Source organism: Rattus norvegicus, chromosome 1 (assembly GCF_036323735.1).
Source record: "Rattus norvegicus strain BN/NHsdMcwi chromosome 1, GRCr8, whole genome shotgun sequence".
Lineage (NCBI taxonomy): Eukaryota > Metazoa > Chordata > Mammalia > Rodentia > Muridae > Rattus > Rattus norvegicus.
This window is the reverse complement of record NC_086019.1, coordinates 47,996,763-48,015,780: the sequence shown is the minus strand read 5'-3', so window position 1 is coordinate 48,015,780 and position 19,018 is coordinate 47,996,763. Positions and strand designations below refer to the sequence as shown.

Genomic DNA, 19,018 nt, shown 5'->3' with positions numbered 1-19,018 from the left:
AGCAGAGCTGTAAAGGAGATCCTCACCAAAGGCCACAGATCCACAGCATTCACAGACACTTCCTCCTGAAAGCAAGTATAGACACCTACTGTGTGCCAGGCTCCCAGAGCACAGGGTGGTAAGCACGTGGGGACTCTCAGGAAGATGTGCAGACTAAATAGAATCAAATGTGGGTACCTACTGTGTGCCAGGCTCCCAGAGCACAGGGTGGTAAGCACGTGGGGACTCTCGGGAAGATGTGCAGACTAAATAGAATCAAATGTGGGTACCTACTGTGTGCCAGGCTCCCAGAGCACAGGGTGGTAAACACGTGGGGACTCTCAGGAGGACGTGCAGACTAAATGGAAATGCAGGCTCGGGGAGGGAGGGATGACACAAAGCTTCAACTTCAGAAGCTCAACTGCCTGCCTGGTGTGCCTAAGGACATGGGAGTTCCTGGGTTTGTATGATGCAGGAGGCTGGGGATTTGCTGGAAAGGGCTGAGGCCAGAGCATGAGCAAGCCTGACAGGTCATCTCAGGCTGCCTCTTCTGATAAACCCCTGGGTCATCAGAGCCACCTGTCAGGACTGCTCCCTGGGGGAGAGGGAAAGCAGGGCCAGCTGCCACACGGGGCAGGTGAGGCAGAGGGCCTGAATGAGCAGCAGTGACAAGAGGCTGCAAGGCCAGACTCCAAGTGGACACACAAAGACCTGGAGTCTGCAATGTGACCAATGACTGGTGGTAAGACACAGGTGAAGGAAAACACTGTGGGGGCGGACTGGGAACCAACAGTGACATGACATGAAGTAAGGTTACTATTGCAAAGTGGCATAAAGTAAATGCTCAATGAACACAGGATGAACTGGCACGTGAAGACCATTAACGTTACCCAGAGAGATGGCACACGGTGGGTATCCCAGCCCCTGGGAGACTGAGGCAGAGGATCAAGAGTGAATAAGTAAGTAAGCATGAATATAGTTTGAAAGGTGAGGGGGAAGGAAAGGAGGAACAGAGAGGATGATGAGTGAAAAAATATGAGAATGACATCATTTAGGCCAAAGGGGAAAACATGGACCACAAAGAAAACAGTGTCTGAAACTGCAGTCAGAATTCCAGGGAGCACACTGTCATCGAAGAGGAGACCTCATGGGGCAACAAAGCAGCCAGAAGAGCTGGGCAGGCCACACGGAAAGGTGGGAAGCCTGGAGCAACATTTGGCTAGGACGGGCATCTGCTGAGCTCTGTAATAAAGTCACACTGCCAGCACTGAGGCATAATGGCAGGGCAGAAAGAGGGGAGCAGGGGGAAGCCCCATAAGCGGCAGTTAAGGGAGGTGTGAGGACTGCCAGCTTCTCCTCCCTCCACTTCCCAGCATAGGACTGCAGGTGGTCATCTCTCCTCCTGGGTCACCTGGTGTTCACTTTAGTGATCTGAAGACAGCCATGTGCCTGCCTGTGACAATTTTAGCAACAAGAGTGTGCACTGCACTGCACTGTGGGCACAGCCATGATGACTGTGGGGAGAAAGCCAGGATTCAGGGATGCAGGCAGCTGACACTGCCTTAGTGGCAGGCCAGCAGAGAGGAAGAGCTCCGGGGAGGATGGTAGGGCACACCTGGCCTCAGTCAGACACTCACCCCTCTGAAATGGAGCAACTATGTGGAGCCCAGGAAAGGGGTCTGTCCCAGTGTACTCACAGATTGGGGATTTAAACTATTACTTTCACCACCCAAGAACTTTGGACTAAAATAACTAAAAATGAGCAGCAGCATATGGTTCTCCTCAACCAGCACATGGCTCTTCCGCAACCTCGGCCGTCCTCACAAACACACAGACACGTGTCTGTGGCAACACCAAGATCTAGAACTAAGCATTTGCTCATAGTATTTACATTACAATGTAAGCTTGTGAAAGCAGGGTGTAATTCTTCTCCAGATTTTCTTTCCAAGATAAAACATGGCTTTCTTCAATGGTTGACTGATTTCACAATCAGTCAAAGGAGAGGTGGCCCACAGAGAGGCTGTGTGTGCTCCCAATCAGGTGAGAGGCCCATCAGCAGGGCTCTGCAGCAGCCATGTCCTCACTGCTCAGACAGTGCTACCACAGGAGAAGGCTCTCACCTCACTCTACATAGTGCCAGTCCAAACTGCCATGATGAAAGCAAAAGGTTTAAGCTGACAAAATGTGCAGAATGCAGAATGCTGGCCCTGGGATGCTAGCACAGCCCACCGCTCACCCAGCAGTGAGTGAAACTGTTGTGTAGTGTCTGTCTCAGCAACTGGGTCCTACTTAAAATGCAGTTCATTTGCACTCAAGTCAAACTGTTAGCTGAACCCAAGACTCACAAAAATCAAGAATGTGAGATAAAGATTATCTCCACCTCAAAGGCTCAGGAGATCACTCAGGAGACTCTAGGTATGGAAGCCCAGGCCTACTCATATAAGGCACATTTAAGTCTATCCTTCTCTTCCTTTAGGTACTCTCCACTCTTCCGCTCTGTGCACTTGCTGACCTGAACATTAAAACAGGTAATGAAGTATCCCAGCCTCTCCCCAGCTCTTCACTGCCAGCTTTATAAAGCAACCAAGACATCAATCAAACCAGGACTTCCAGGAAAGACAAAGGCCAAGTCAGTCCTCATGTGCACATGTAGCCTTAAACACTGTTGTTTGTTTTTGTCTGTCCTGCGGTAGGATCCTTCTAGAACATGACTTTTCATTTCTCACATAAAACTTATGCCGTACCAGGCACCATCCAGCCAAAGGCCTTCAAGCAGCTCATGGAGTAGCCTGTTCTAGTGTTATGGTGTTTGCTCCCCGAGCACATGCCACATGGGTTTTGGTTCCACGAGACACATGCTCCGAAGGCCACGACCACCAGTCCTCAACCGGACTATGTTTTATTACTTGTTAAGACTTTCGAATTCCTCTGTATCCAAAGCTGAAAGTATGAACAAGTATTGAAACAAAGATATAAAAACTAAACAGAACTAGCAAGATGGCTGGGGGTGTGGGGTGCTCATGCTGTCAAGTCTAACATTCTGAGTTAGATCCCTGGGGCCCACACAGTAGGAGACAACAGACTTCCGCAAGCTGTCCCGTTCCCCACACATGCTCTATCAGGTGTATGAAGAGATTCGAGTACACACACACACACACACACACACAGAGAGAGAGAGAGAGACAGACAGACAAACAGACAGACAGGGTGTGGGGTTCTAAGAGCCACCAAGTACCTGAAATCCTGCCACCAAAAAGTTCAAAGAAAGCAGAACCAAGCCAGCTACTCCACAGTCACAAAAGCTGTGCACACGCCATGCTGTCCATCCAGACGGTGGGGTGTGGGGACAGAGGGAAGGGATGTACAAACTACAGTCAAGTTTTCAACTGTGATGCATACAAGTGTGGCTCTGTGAAAAGTGCTAGTAATGACTAGGGTAGCCACTGGGACCAGTGCATAGCTGTCACACCGTAAAGCAATTTCCTCTACAGCTCTAACCACCCAGTGCTTCCGATGCCCTGGCTTTCTGCAGCAGGGGGGCAGGCTGAGACGCGCAGTCCAGCACTGGGCTCAGGGCAGAAACCAGTGGAATAGCTGGGGTTCACCCTTTCCCCAGCAGACATCTGTCCCCTTGCTGCACATCAATCGTCAGCACCTGCCACCATGCCACTGTGACACGTTCCCAGGCTGCCCTTTGATGGCTTCTGTGGAGCCTTGTGCTATGAGGTTTTCCATGCTCCGGATGAGATTTCTGACCTACTAGCACACCCAGATGACAACGCCCAAGCTTGGCGCTCTTTCTCATCTCATACACAGATGAGACCGAGGTATGAGATGAGATTGGATTGACGTGGTCGCTTGGTAGCTTCTTGGTAGCTTCTTAGGAGCTCTGACTGATCACATAAAAGAAGGCATTTCAGAAAACAAAGTCAGCACTGGAACTCAACTTGACAATTCACGAATGCAAAACAGCAGAGACACGTGCCATCAGCGGTGATCTACAAATGACTTCCTTGGTAACATTCTAAAGGTCTTAAAATTGGTTTTCCCAAAAGAGCAGGGTTCCAAAGATTCATTCCCTCCTTTCATACGAGTACCCAGTCATCTTTGAGAACTGACTCAAGTACCACAGTTCTCAGTTAGCACAGAACCAAATGTCAAAGTGACTCCCAAACAGACCACACAGGAAGGCTCTGAGGGGCAGAACATTATGGGCTCAGGTCTGATTCTCAGACTGAAGTTGGAAACCAAACACTCTGTTCCAAATATTGTGTGCCTTGACTTGTACTGGGACAGAAGTCTCCACTTACGACGGACCTAAACCACTGGGACTTCAAGTCTGGAATCAACGTTCTCTACCACACTCTTCTATCAATAGGAAAATGCCTGCTACGTTCACTAATGATTCAGGTGTGAAATAGTTCTCTCAGACATTAGACAAAGCTGAAGAAAATGTCTCACTGCTGGCTATTCCAAGACAGCAAATTCTTGACACAGCCTCTGACTGTGCTGCATTAGTGACGTTGATAGGAAGGTGGTGGAGACAGATGGATGCCCTACTCTGGAGAAGCACCACTGTCAGCAGCCTTGAGTCTCCAGTCTGGACTCCCTAATGCGTTTGTGGAACTGTGCAATGCATTGATGATAAAGGGCATGGGCAGAGAGTTCTTTTTGTTCTTAAAACAATGGCATGGCGGTTTTTATTTACACCACTTCAATATGAAATAAAAGTGCTGTGATGTGTAAGTTTAGATAAAGAAGTGTAAGTTTCCACACACAGGTCATCAATGAACAAGCTAGAAGTGAATATCACACACCACATGGGAGTCTGAGGCAGGGGGATCTTCAGGTTCCAATCATCTTCAGCTACAGAGCAGGACACAGTGAGCTTTGGATTTTTGTTTTGTTTTGTTTTGAGGTATTTTTGATTTTTTTTCCTTTAAGGCAAAAATAGAAGATATACAGTGTCTTTTCCCAGTTACATTTTAGGTTTTATCCTGAGTTCAAAATACCACTGTTACCATTAGAATTATTTCTGTCCATAAAATATTATAACTATATATATAAAATAAGTCCCATACACTACCAATGAAGAGCCAGAGCATAAGATACTGACAGCTATGGTTCTTAACTCTTAGAATGCTGGGGAATTAAGCATCCGAGCTGGGGTGGTATCGCTCTATGTGAGTTCAAGGCCATCTGCGGCTACATACGAAGTTCCAGGCTAGTCATTCAGGTCTACACAGTGAGCCCTTGTCCCAAAAATGGAAAAGTAAATGAAAAAAAAGGTTAATGATGTGCTGAGGTCCCAAATTTAACTCAGATTCGGAGGTTCACAGACTCCACCCTCTTGAAAACTCATTCAAAACTTTTGCTGACACTGTCAAACGACAGTAAATGCCATTCATATCTACAACATCGCAATACATTCTCCCATAACCACAATTCACTCTGCTTAAGGAGTCAACAGTGAGACTCAGAACCTTCTTCTCAAATGCAAAACAAAGAGTCCAGTGTTCAACAGAATCAGAGGTGAAAGGGAATACAGGAAATGACATAGGACCTAGATCCAGACATGTGGCTATGAACCCTGCCGGTGTTACTTGTGAGTCACACTAATTTAGGTACTGTCATTAAAAGTACAGTCACAGACCCTCTCGGTGTTGCTGGGGAGGGTCCTAAATCTCTTTCCTTAGGAAGCCCATGAAGTGAGAGCACAGTCAGTTCATAATTTATTCATTTTCTTGTCTCTTGTGTACTGATTGAGGGTGAAAGTTTTTTGGGTTTTTTTTTTTAAGATTTATTTATTTTATGATACACGGTCACTCTCTTCAGATCCCATTACAGATGGTTGTGAGTCACCATGTGGTTGCTGGGAATTGAACTCAGGACCTCTGGGAGAGCAGTCAGTGCTCTTAACGGCTGAGCCATCTCTCTAGCCCAAGGGTGGGCATTTTTCTGTTTTGTCTGTGTGCCCAGCCTGCAGCACAGCGCCTGATGGGATGAGTGAGCTGTGTGGACCAAGAAAACAAAGGCTTACCCTGTGACAGGGCGTGCTAACGGTGGAGCTCCCACCACGATGCAGGCCCTCCACCTGCCTCTGACTCCAGAGTCACACACCCCCATCCACTCTTGACTCCTTTTGCTCCCTCTGCACCACACCCAATTCCTCCCCAAATCAACTCCAATCACAGTGGTTGCCTGGGGCTCTGGGATGACAATTTCCCACCACTGAGTCTTCCAATAAGTGGGTCCTTCCACGAGCCCTCGGAACTCAGCTCCACTGTAATATCTGTAGGAAGCTTCCTGAGCAGAAGCCACAGCAAATGCCCTTGAAGAACCCCGTGTTGACCCCTCAGGGTACTCTCCTATGTCTCCTGTGACTCTTGTGTGACTTCATCTCCTGACTAGTTTGTCCCAAAGAGAACAGATGCTGAGGCTGAAAGTCCCAACAGAAAGTCAACTTAGGGTTCTCGTGATAGCACCACACAGGTTCAGGAAGGAAGAGTTTTGCTTCTCCAGTTTTTATCTGATTTTTATAACTTGGTAAAAACAGTTATGATTTTAATCCCCCAAAGTTCAGGAGCTTATAAATCAATTCTATGAATAAATTATTGCCTAACTAAGCCACACTTTAAATTTAATTTAGCAAATGTAATAATCTTGTGAACAATCAAAGTATATGTGTATATACCCTTAATAAACTATATGTGTATATATATTCAAATATAGTTTATTAAAGGGTAAATTGGTACTAAATGGTATATCAAAATAATAATGAAATTTATTTCCATTTTCCCTCAGACTTGCTCCTGACACCCCAGAAAACTGCGATGACGCTTAGAAGCAACACCACACTCACAATTTACATCCCAAAGCTCGCACTACAGTGCAGATTCTGTCTCTGCAGATAGCCAGTAGCAGGCTACAATAACATGATGGTGTTTACCATATAAACACAGAGTAAGGTCAAGAAAGGAAAGTGTGTGTAAATTAAGTCTCAGACACTCCACCTGTAGCTGAATCCACCACTGACCTCCTCACAGCACTGAAGTAAATTCACACACACATATTACCAACACTGCCGCTCTGGGTGTAAAATTCACACAGAATATAAGACAGTGTATTTTAAGCATTTGCACATAGCAGGTTTCTAACAGGGGTCAGATTTCAGTCTCCTTATTGTTAGGGGTTCTATAGCTCTGAAGTATGATTATTCCAGTGATGTATCAAGCATGGAAACCCATTACTCTACCACCATGCAGAAGACAGACCTGACATGGGTCTGAGTCCCCACTGAGCTGCAGGTCACCACTCTCCACCAGCACTTTGCAGACACACCACTAACCTCCTATTGCTAGAGCAACAAGGAGTTTCTCATCAGGTAGGCCTGGGCCCATCAGTCCCAGCGGCTCCTAGCTAGCTACAATGGGGGGTAAGTTATTCAAGCACCCTGAGCCATTATTTCCCCATTTTTCAAAGGGAAATAATATCTCTCTCTGAGACAGTCACTGGAAAGACATGGACATTTGGTGGGAGAGACCCACCCCGCCACACCTGAGGACAGGAGCTAGATCCCCTCTGGTCTCACTGCTGCCCTCAGAGCTCTGTGAGCTATTTAAGTGGTTGGAAGTGGGTAGGCTAACTGGGTCTTGCTTGTGAAGGAAAGTGCTCTTCCAATGAACTATGCGCCCAGCCCTACTTTCTTAGTTTTTAAAATTAGCAACTTTAAAGCTCAGTAGAAAACATGTTAATGAATGAAAATTGTCAACTGACACCTGCTTTGGGACAAAAACCACTCTCGATGGTGATGTGCAAAACGCTTTCCGAGAGGAGACGTGCCCCACGGAGTACGTTCTCCAGCAGAGCCGTGGCTGAGCGTGGCCTCAGACTGACTCCTACTGTAACATGGATGCCGGGGAGAAAAGTCAACATGACCCACAGGAACTCAGACTGTAGATTTTAAAATGGAGAACAATGGAGCTGCAGACACCAGTCAGTGGTTACAAGCACTCACGGCCCCTGGAAAGGACCCAGGTGGGTGCCCAGCACCCACATAAGAGCTCATCCATCTGTAACTCCAGGCTGGCGTGATTCAGTGGCCTCTTCTGGCCTCTGAAGGCATTCATGTGATGTACAGATATAGAGGTAAAATATTGATATACATACAGCAAAATAAGAACAAACTTTAAAATGAAGGAAAACAAAATGCAAACATGAGGCTCGACAGAGCCTGTGCTAAAGGGATGACTGCTACTGGACAGTTGCTCGCCAGGATGGGACACAACTGGAGTGGGCTCTCCTCGGAGAAGCCTCTTCCTGAGGGGTGACTGCAACAGCATGGGTCAGAGCACCTTTGTTCTTAGGAACTGTTCTCCACAGCATTAACGAGCAAAGGAATAGTGAGTTTACAACCTCCTCTCAACCAATGCTGAGGAAATAGGCACATTATAGACAGAAAGATGGACAGATGGGACGGATGGATGGATGGGTGAACGGATGCTAAGATCAGATGTGCAAGAACTGAGAAAGATGTTTGGTACCTCTCTGTGGTAAATGTAAATGCACTCAACAGGGTGCTGGGAGTGTTAGAGACAGCAGACAACTGAGGTAAACTCTTCCTGTCCTGCCAACCCACAAAGCCTCAGAACTGCAAGTGGAGACCACACTGTCACACAGAAACAGGAGTGTGTACTGTAAGGCTGGGCACCAGGTCACAGGTCATGAAATCCAGTACTTTACGTTATTGCTTTTATTATACTGAGATGGGGGTATCACCATGGCTAACCCAGAACACTCTACAGGGACCAGGCTGGCCTTGAACTCAATCTGCTTGCCTCTTCCACCTGAAGGCTGAAATTAAAAGTGTGTCCCCATCATACCAGGCTTGGCACTCTTTTCTAAGGTTTTACTCTCTTTAAATTTTTATTTCGTGTTATGTGTAAAGGTAAAAGCGTGAGCCACAGGGAAACAGTATGGGAGTTTTAAAATGCAGTGCACATTGAAAACCTGACTATTCCAAAGCTTGGGTGAAGAGACAGGAAGAAGAGGGGTCTAGGACCGACTCGGAGACTACCATAGCAGAGGAGCATCTATCCTGAGGAGGACTGGATGCTTTGGACAAAACGAACTGGGTAAGCAGCCTAGATATCACTTCAGTTTCCTGGTTTGAAAAGTCCACATAAAAAACAGTGTCTATCAGTCTGATAGCTTAGCACAGCAAAGTTCGGGGTACAGGTATTAAACAGCGAAAGGGATCATAACTCCTGGTGGATTTACTCCGCCTCCAGCTTCCCACCCTCTCAGGCAAGATGGCCCCTTGCTGTTCTAAGAGCAAACGTCCCTCCACCCTACCTGGCCTTCTAGAAGCAGTGCATCAAAAAGATGACGGGCAGTTAAAGGTGGTGCTGCTTCTCTCTGCCTCATTTGACAATAATCTGAACAGTAAAGTCTCAATCCAACATGGAACATGTTACCGCCATTCAAGTCCTAACCTGGCACTCTTCCGTGCCTGTGCAGCCATGCCCAACCATCCCTAGTCGAAAGCCTTCACCCAGCACACTTCTGACCACTCTGTAAACCAGGGCAACTCTTCCAAATCCTGCCACATACAGCTACATAAAATCCTCTGCCTTCCCAGGCCCCACCGTTCACAACTCTTCTACCTAACAGGTAATGCGTATCTATCCCAAGCAACCGTTCCGTCTCTCTCATCAGATGCTGAACTCCTTCAGACTGGAGTGTTGTTCTTCCTCCTAATTCTCCCCACGCTCAGAACGTCACACACAACATGATCCTGCTTCAGTGGTTGATTTGCAAGTGCAGTCCCAGGGCGTCCTAACCTGTACTCTCTCCAAGTCATCCTTCTACTACCTTACAACCTGGCCACAGGCGTCAATTTCAAGTAATCACAACCATGAGACCTTATGCAGAGCCTGGCCCTTATTAAATGTTTGGTATAGTACGCAAGGAGCACATCCTGCTGTCTCCTATTCCAGCGTGACTTCTCCTGGACTCAAACCAGAACACTCCAAACAGGCGTGTTTTCTCTCCCTACCATAATGCCACTCTCTCCAACAGTCTTAAACCTTCCCAAGCTCTGCTGACTGCTGTTACTGTAATCAAGCATGGAAATGCCTATGAAGCACCTGCCGCTCTTTAGGATTCACCACACACATCACCATCAGGAAGTCTGAAACACCCATGTGGAGAAAAGACCTGTGTATCTCGGGCCTGTGTATCTGGGGCAACTTTTTTCTTGTCTTTTCTTTTTTAAATGTAATGTGCATGGGTGTTTCGTCTGCTTGTATGGCTATGTAACACTTGCATGCCTGGTGCCCTTGGAGGCCAGAAGACGGCAACAGATCCCCAGAGACTGGAGCCACAGCCAGCTGTGAGCCATCTTGTAGGTACTGGGAACTGAACCCAGGTCCTCTGGAGAAGACATTGCTGAGGCAGCTCTCCAGCCCTCCAGTAATTCTGTAAGCAGTACACATGAACTACAATAATACAAAGTGTAAGTGCGCACTCCATTTCATTGCTGGCAAGGACTGGACAAACAACCAAAGCATAGGAGCTTCCGAAGCTTGACCTCAACCTAGATGTGGACACACGGCCACCTGCGTACTCGGCAGGAACAGAACAGCACCAGGGATGCTGGCCATAGATCCTTAGCATTTATGGCAAATTATTAATCAAGCCCCACCTGAAACAATCTGTTAAATTGATTTTAATCACTGGGCCTCTCACGTGAAGCTTTGTATAATCAGATTTCATTTACAAAATTAATTGCCTGATTGATTCTCAGGCGGCAGTGCTGTCATTACCTACTGTCATAACTGCTGAGTAGGGTGTCACAACATGAGATCCTGACAGTATGAAAAGCATTGCTATTTTAAAAATGGATGAGGGGAAAGGGCAATAATGAAAGAAAAGCAAAGTCACATTATCCCTAGGCCAGAAGTAAAAGCACAAGGGGGTCACATGATCTGCCTATTTGCTAGCAAAATTTTAGAAACTTAACCACCAAGATGCCAAAATCTATTTTCCAAGCACATATAAACATGTATTATTCATCTTTCAAAAACATGTGAGTATGTCAGATATACAGTTTTATTATAAATTTCTTACTCAATGTTTAATAGTCTATCGATAACTGATGAATCTCCATCTAAAACCCTGTCATCACAATCAAATAACAGAGATCAGGACATAAAGTACTTTGAGGGTTTGGTGAGAGAGCTCAGCAGGTCAAAGTGCTTACAAGGCTGATAGCCTGAGTTTGACCCCCAAAACGTACTCCTGAATGTCGCCCTCTGACCTACACACACAGTCACTCATACACAACTTGCACACACACAAGATACACTTAAAACAGCTTTTCAGTGTAAAACTTAATCACTGAAATACAGAACAAGATAGAAAGGGTTTTAATTAACTATTGTCATTTTCCCAAAACTGAGACCGTATTATCCTTATGATCATACAGCAGAAGCACCAGTATACGTGGAAAGTCAGGCAAAGATTCCACTTTTTTCTTTACTATTAATTTGGACAAAACAATGTCCAACTCCCTCCCAGACCCTTAAGTCCTAGAGATCCTTCTATGTTTGCCCTCAATTCACCGGCATGTTCTTCTTCTCCAGCAGCTCATGAGAGCAGACTGGCCACACTAAGGCAAGAGGCTTTCAAAGGCGTAAAATAACTTCCCAAGTGTGGTGGAAATGATACCCTCTGGACACAATCCACGTCTACACAAGGCATCTTTCAAATGAGTCCTGGTGAATAGAGACCTAAGGAACTTTACCTTCCTTTCCCGCATTGAATTTTAATCCCTACGTATGTCCCCCAAATTCCTTTAAAAACAAAGATCCCCTACAAAACCATGCTACCATCTTGAAATCAAGGTATCTGATTTGCTAGTTGGTAAAGAGAGATCATTGGCCCATCATATCCACTAGCACACTGCACACCAACGTGACAAATCTGTGGTCAGTGACATCTGCTCACTACTGTGGTTTGTTAGAGAGGGGTCCTGTTGACTTCCCTTCTCCACATTACTCTGCTGCATGGAAGTGTTGCTTCCTAAGTCTGACGAGGCTCACAAGGACACTCTGAGCATCAGTGACATCTACAGAAGGCTTGGAGAGAGGCACCATGAATGCATATCCAAGCTCACTCCCTACACACACCACACACACACACACACACACACACACACACACACACGACCCATTAAACAACAGGATTTACAAAGTCATGTGTCGGGTATCAGTTCAAGCTGCTGGATACAAACTCAGGGTCTAAAGCAATGGTTTCTCAACCATCCTAATGCTGTGACCCTTTCACAGCTCCTCATGCTGTGGTGAAGCCCAATCATACAATTATTTCATTCCTACTTCATAACTGAAATTTTGCTAGTGTTTATGAATCATAATATAAATATCTGATGAATCATAATATAAATATCTGATATGCAACCCCTATAAAAGGGTCAGTGTATCCCACAAAGGGTTGTGACCAACAGGTTGAGAACGAACACTGGTCAAAAGGGAAGAAAGAGGATTCTACCACACACAGATGGGTGGAGACTCAACACTACCCTCGATGCCCGAAACACTAGCAGGAGTCTACATGTGTCAAGAACTGTTGAGAGCAAAACTCCAAAAGGTTAGAGCAAAGGCATGCTTCCTGTCCTGGCTTCACTACTGCCACTCTGACAGAATGCCTGCTAGCAACTTCAGGAGACCGTCTGTCACTGTGGAAGGGCCAAGGCAGGAACTCCACATAACTAGTCATATCACATCCAGAGTCACGAGCTGAGAGAAAAGTACGTGTGCCCATGAAACTGTGGCACTCACATTCAGGAGAAGTCCTCCAACTCAATTAACCAGTTAAGAAAATCTGGGCTGAAGCTGAAGAGACGGCGTAATGGTTAAGAGCACTGGCTGATCTTCCAGAGGGCTCAGGTTCAATCCCCACACCCACAGGGCAGCTCACAACTGCCTGTAACTCCAGTTCCAGGAGCTGTGACACCCGCACACAGACATATATGGGGGCAAAACAGCAATATACATTAAAAAAGAAAGAAAGAAAGAAAGAAAGGAAGGAAGGAAGGAAGGAAGGAAGGAAGGAAGGAAGAAAGAAGGAAAGGAAGGAAGGAAGGAAGGAAGGAAGGAAGGAAGGAAGGAAGGAGGAATCATAAAAGAAAGAGACAGGCAGGCACCCTCAGGAACATACGCATGCTCACAAGTCTGTCTGATGCAAGCAATCCCTCTCTGAGACTCTTCCTGGTGATCCTGTTGACAATTAGAGCAGGACCTGGAGGAGGAGTAGGTGCAATATGGGAACCTGATCGTGTAGAAAGAGTTTATTTACTAAGTTAGAAATGGTTGAGAGACTTAGAGAAAACAGGTTCTTTCAAAGGCCATACTCATCTGACCATGCATCTGTCCACTGTTTAAACTGAACCACATTCATGTCTACAGGTCTATGAAAGACCACAGCGATAGGCTGGCGCTGACAGAAGACAGGAATGCGTGGGATAAATGGGCTTATGGGTGTCAGCTCTTTGTGAGAATACATCGATGCGTAGGTTTTAAAGGTGAATAGACAGAGAACAGGCAGGATAGCAAGCACCAGCCCCTACAGTGCCTACTGCACTCTGAGTACTCTCTGGGTAGACCTCCATCAGTTAATGTTAGTCCTGCAAGGTCACTAATGTTGTCAACCACTAGTTTGGTTGAAGAAAACCACATTCTAGAGCAGGTGACCAACCGTGGGTAATAAAACAAAATGACAATTCAATTCCCCAAAATCTACAATGCCATGACACTCTACCCCAATGAAAATTCTTTGACCAGCTTTAGAGGAAAACAGGTCATCTCTCCTCCAATCTGGAAGCCATAAGCTGGAACACGGTTACTTCTATAGAAAATGTTAATGGTGAGCTAAAACCTTGAGGAGGGTGGGCAAGGCAAGTCAGTATCCACTTGTATCCCTTCTCACTCACATGAGCAACCAACCAGGAGATGTGGCCACCTCTGAGCCAAGAGGCCTCAGGATGACAGTGACTTTGCTGTGGCCGTGACCTCTGTCCAGCACAGGGAAAGGGCTCTCGTTTGAGTGGTGCCCAGTCCATTGCATCTGCATGGAAGACTGACCAGACTACACAAACCACTACCACCTTGTGCCCCTGTAACACCCGCCTACAGTGGGCAGAGCTCTGAAAAGGCCTGAGAGCTATGCCTCCTGGTAGCCACGGCTCTCTGCAATCCCTTCCTCTTAAGACCTGCACTTGCATCTAACCAAGAAAACACTGAAAATGTGAAATGATTTTGCAGACGCAACTCAAGTCCCTTGTCAGCTGGGGTCCCATAAGAGTGTCCTAGATCAGCCTGGCCTAATCAGGTGAGTCTAACAGAAAGCCCTTGCCACAGTGACTCTCCCTCTACTGGGGCACTGAAGAAGCAAACTGCTGCAAACTCTACAATCATTCTCTCAGGGAATGATTCTGCCAATAGTCTGTAAAAATGCCCCTTCCTCAGTCCTGCTCAGAACACAGCCCAGACAGTCCCTGGACTGCAGCACATCACCCCCCAAAACCTCCAGAAGGCCCAGCTGGGTAGTGCCTAATCCACTGACACTGAGAAAAATCAAGTATTCTCTTAAGTCACTCAATGTCTTTACAGCCAAAGAAAGCATAGCTCCACAGGTTAGGGAAAGAACACGCATTCCACACAGCTGCTCCACACTCCCACATCCACGTTGATTTTACCGCCTTCCTTCCTTCCTCCCTCCCTCCCTCCCTCCCTCCCTCCCTCCCTCCCTCCACGAAAGAGCTGCTGCTGCTCAAAACACTGTGCTGGTGGCAGTCCTTCTCCCATCTCTAAGCAAACACCGCTCACTAGGACCTTGATCCTGTGATGGCTGCCCTGTCCAGGGAGCATCTGCAAACCACCATGTGGGTTCCACCTCTCTCAAGTGCACAAACCTTCAAGGCGGTCTGTGACTGTCATTTGGTTCAGAGTCTCCAGGACAGCAGAGGCTGAGTTAAAGAGGAGAGGGTGGGAACAGCGAAGGAAAGCAGCCCCAGCCCTGTGCTGGAGAACTGGAGAAAAGGGGGCAGGCTACATAAGGCAGGCCCTCAGCAAGCTGCGGCTACTACTGCATATATGTCTTACAACCAGAACCCAGCAGGGGATTGTCACCCACAATGTGACAGCTAAGGGCAATCTAAACCTAAACTGGTAAACCGAGTCACAGGAACACTGGCAGCGACGACACGAGAAAGCACCCCCGAAAACAAGAGTTGAAAAGTGAGCTGTCCAAACTCTGTGCATGCACCAGCATCTCCCACTGAAGCTACCCCGTCTGGAACCCAGAGGGGGCCCTTCACCACCAGGCAGTCTTGACATCACTCCGCCATCCTGCTCCAGGACCTTTCCTGCTGGTGAGGCAGGTTCTCTTTACACACTCGCTACCTGACCACATAGCAACTGCCAATCTCCAACCTGCTGCTGGGCTTGCCCAGTAACTGGCATTTACTTGGGAGACCACCTCACAGCACACCAGCTCCCTGCGTATCTACCTTCAAGTGTCTTGAAAATGTCTATTTGGGAACCACTTTTTAATAAACCGTCCCTAGTAAAAGGCAATCTTTAAACGCCCTTAGCAGGACGCCGCTGATCTGCACGGGCTCACCTAGCAGTGCTGATCAAGTCCGCTCCAATCCCTGTTTATTACATTGCTCCCAGTGAGCGTGCTTGGTTACACATTTGTTTCTGACTGACTCAGGTATCACATGAAAAGGTAATACAACAGTCCAAGAGACCTCCAGGGATGGTTTCATCTAGACCTCAAAAGTAAAACAGGGCTGAGATGTCACAAGAGACAGCTTAACGTAGGAACAGCTTTCTGAGATCAATGGAGCATCAGTCCAACCCAGTATCTGCTGTACAAAATGCAGCACAAATGGGAAGCAAGGGCCAAAAGACTCCATGTGTATCTCGTGTGCTGCCTGCCCCATAGCCGGGAGGCTGGTGATGGTCTGCCAGCAGGCAGCAGTTCCCAGAGCTCCACGGACTCCAGACTGCAGGAACAGGCCCCAAAGCACACACTGCACTAGGGCACGGAAACCACAAATAAGACAGGCATCTCCTCACGGTCAGGTCACTTGTACCTTACTTTTAAAGGGCGAAAACCAATCAACTGAGTGGAAAAGACCCAGCAGACACCAATCGAAAAAAGTGATTTGAATCTGCTGGGCCACGTGACTTTGACTTAACTTCAGTGACAGGTGAGACATACTCAGATGTCCAACCCTGAAGTATTTTTCCCAAAGCCCAATGAAATAAAAATCCTTAATACTGTCTTTAATCGTGGATTTTAGTCCTCCTTTTAAAAACAAATCATCTTTTTAAGTTTCTTTCCTTCATCAAGCAAAAAGTAGAGCAGATAAGGACAGGGTAGCCTTTTACATTTTGAAACCAGACAACGCATTAACACATCTAATGAATTAACAAGCAATCCCATTAATCTTAGTTTATTCACATACATGGCATGTGGATTACACTAAGTTCTTCAACCTTGGAGACGTAGTGTATTTCTCTGATATCTTTAAATTTTCAGTTGAAAGAAACTGTAAGTATAAAAGCGGGCACGATGCTAAGAACTGCGGTATTCCAGACTGAGAGAGTCGATGCTGCCTCTAATTGAAGGTGCGTGAGTGGAGGTGGAGCCAAAACGTCCCACACACCTGTGACAGATCGTCAAAAGGTTTTCTTCAAGAGGTATTATAAGTATATGCCTATGTTGGAAGAAGATTAGTTAGTACTGCCCCTCCCCCCCCAAGAATGGAAGGTGAAGTATTTTAAGAGCCGCAACACAGTTACACACACTGTAATCCCAGCTCTTATCAGCCTGGGGCAGGAGCTCTCTAAGTTCTAGGTTATCCTGGGTTACACAGCGAGATTGCATGTGTATATGCATGTGGACCTGTGCACATATGTCCATGTGTGTATGAACTGATAAGTAAATGCCATGATACCAATACACCCTCATCTCTGACCTCACTAGAAATGATGACAGTAACTCAGGGTGGGGAAAAAGAACATGGCTGATACCGTCCAAACAGAAAATGTTCTCATCCTCTCTCAACTACTGGTGACATTTCAATTATTGAATTCAATTTGAAATGTGTGTCTCTGTCTTTGCTTTGTTAAAGTTTGCACTGCCGGTCACACAGGTGACCATGACAGCCTGCACTGCATAATGTGTGTTGGCCAGAAGCTGTTCTGGATACCAGCCACCAACCCAAGAAGACCAGAACTGCACTGGACAGTCAGAAAAGGATTCGACCTGATGACCCTATGCTGACTTTTCCAGGCTAGCCCTCTGTCAACTGCCTCAGAAAGTGACCCACAGGAGAAACAATGTCACATGTGTTTACCATTCAGGAACTGCTTAGAGGACAGAGAGTCTTCTTCTCTCCCGTAAAGGTACCCAAATACCCAGAGAGAAGTGAGAGGAAGCAAAGGCCAGAGGCAGCACAGACAGTGGGATCTACACCTGGCTGCTTTTCATATCATTGTACATTCACATGCAGTGCTTTTAATCAAAGTAAACTAAAAATGCACTTCCTATTGTAGAAAGCAGACGGAGATGGACGAAGGTCCAGAGTGGGAAAGCGACTACTGGCACTAAAGTCAACCCTGTGGAGGAGATTGTAACGAGTCAATTTGTGCATGTTTGCCGATACCTGAGTCTTTTATAACAAAAACATACTGAAATACTATTAACTCTATAACTCAAAGACAAAACAATCCAAAACTTTGGGATTGAAATTTAAGGAAACTGACAGAGTTCCTAGAACAAGAAGAAAAACTACTCAATTAAGAGGTAAGTGTGAGGAGGGGAGCACGGGGTACCCCTATGTAGAGAGTCAAGAATCTTGTACTGATCAATTTCCAGAACTGGGTACTGGGCTTCTTCCTCCACCCCAGGTTCTCCACCCAACAGATGGAAACTCCCAGACCCACGTCAACTAAGTGCTTGAGAGGAGACCACCAGAACACAGTCCTGTTTTCACAGAGCCCTGGGAGCAGTCTACACAACTGGGGTCTGCTCGGGTGCAAATGGACAAAGACTGAGTAAACCCAAAGCAAACATCACCTGCCCAAGAACCCCAAAGCACACACCTCCTGGCCCACATAGGTTGCATTTTCTAATCCTAGTCCAAATGCCTGCAGAATCCCAAGCAGACAGATCGCTACAATACTCAAGAGTGACTGTGTTAGGTTTCAAGACCCGGCCTGAAGCCAAGGGTCCTAAATGGTGCACTGTGGTCCAGCTTTGCCACAGACAAAACAGGAATGCCCAGCCACTCTCCCCCAGCTAGTGTGAGGACAGGATGGGAAAACCATTTTAAGTGAAGAGCAAACAATGTTTCACCCTGAGTTGAAGCACATCTGAGGGAGATGTACTTCTGCGGGGAGGCCACCTGCTCACACTGAGACTTTTCTCCACTGGTCTGTAGGAGCCCAACTATGGCCACCAAATGTGCTGTCCTTGGGTTTAGAAACTTGAGTTTCTCTAAAGTGCTGTCTATACATTATCACCACCTGAGGCATCACCCCTCACAGCAGTTCACTAACATTCATTCTATGAAGAAGAAAACAAGCTGCTTGTGGCTTAGGACCGGCCCTGAGCTAAGATCCCTGACTATTTGGAGGCAGAGTAGCTGGTACACGCATAAACTAAAAGTAAGCTCAGGAAACATTTTCAAAATCAAATTGGAAAGTTTCAAACTTGAAAATATATAGCCCCCTTCCTTGTTTTTTTTCCAGGTATGGAAAAGAAACCTTTAAAAAACAAAACAAAACAAAACAAAACAAGAGTTAACTTTTGGATACAGCTCCATGGGCTCTTAAGAGCAGGGTGGGTCCATCCTGGAGGCAGCCTCATGGACCCCTGCATTTCAGTCGGGAAAAGCCAGAGCTAGAATACATCCACACATTTCGTCATGCTGCCACAGATAGAG

General features: G+C 46.6%; 1 protein-coding gene across 5 annotated transcripts in view; it reads right to left on the bottom strand.

The window, feature by feature from the left end:
- Arid1b (AT-rich interaction domain 1B) overlaps nt 1-19,018 on the bottom strand; it is a 355,595-nt gene that overhangs the window by 313,013 nt on the left and 23,564 nt on the right. The window lies entirely within an intron of this gene.